The sequence below is a fragment of the Ipomoea nil genome, unplaced genomic scaffold, assembly GCF_001879475.1.
Source record: "Ipomoea nil cultivar Tokyo-kokei standard unplaced genomic scaffold, Asagao_1.1 scaffold2941, whole genome shotgun sequence".
NCBI classification, from domain to species: Eukaryota; Viridiplantae; Streptophyta; class Magnoliopsida; order Solanales; family Convolvulaceae; genus Ipomoea; species Ipomoea nil.
Genome location: NW_017619369.1, coordinates 32464 through 33196, shown reverse-complemented (window position 1 = coordinate 33196; position 733 = coordinate 32464).

The window sequence follows — 733 nt, the reverse complement described above, 5'->3', positions numbered from 1 at the left end:
CAACTAAAGTTTATGCATTAGTCCAACTTAAGTATGAACTAATATAATTCCATCCTAAATTATGCATTTCTAAAGGCATAATAAGACAAAATTGCATAATTTAAAACAGAATATTATGCTTAGGACAAACATGCATAAAATTAAACATTAAACTCATATATTCCAAACAAATTGCATAACTTAAAGCAATTTACAATATGAGATTTCAATAATTTTGAAATTTTAAACTGTAATCCCATGACAAAATGTTTTAATGCATAAAGATCAAATTTATGAGAAATAACTGAATTCACAAATTATAACAATAACAAACAAAAAGTATATGTTATCATTTGTAAATCAAAATCTCACAAACCCTAATTGCGTAATTAAACTTAATATTATGCACTTAATGTGATCAAATGCATAAAACAATATAAAGAGTATGAAAATACACCAAATATTCATTTATTCATACTTAACCAAATATGGGCAATAACATTAATCATAATTCAAAGACTAAATGAATTATGGAATAAATGTATAGTAACAGCAATAGTCAGTTGCCTTAAAAAAATTTCTTATCTGAAGCATTGCCACATAAACATAATTGGAAACAATTCAGGATTCATAAATAAACCATAATAATAATGTTATCATTAAAATATTAATGATAATAAATAACTTTATAATCACCATTAATATTTGGTAATAACAACCAAAGTATGGTAATATACCTTCTTTAATATTTCCA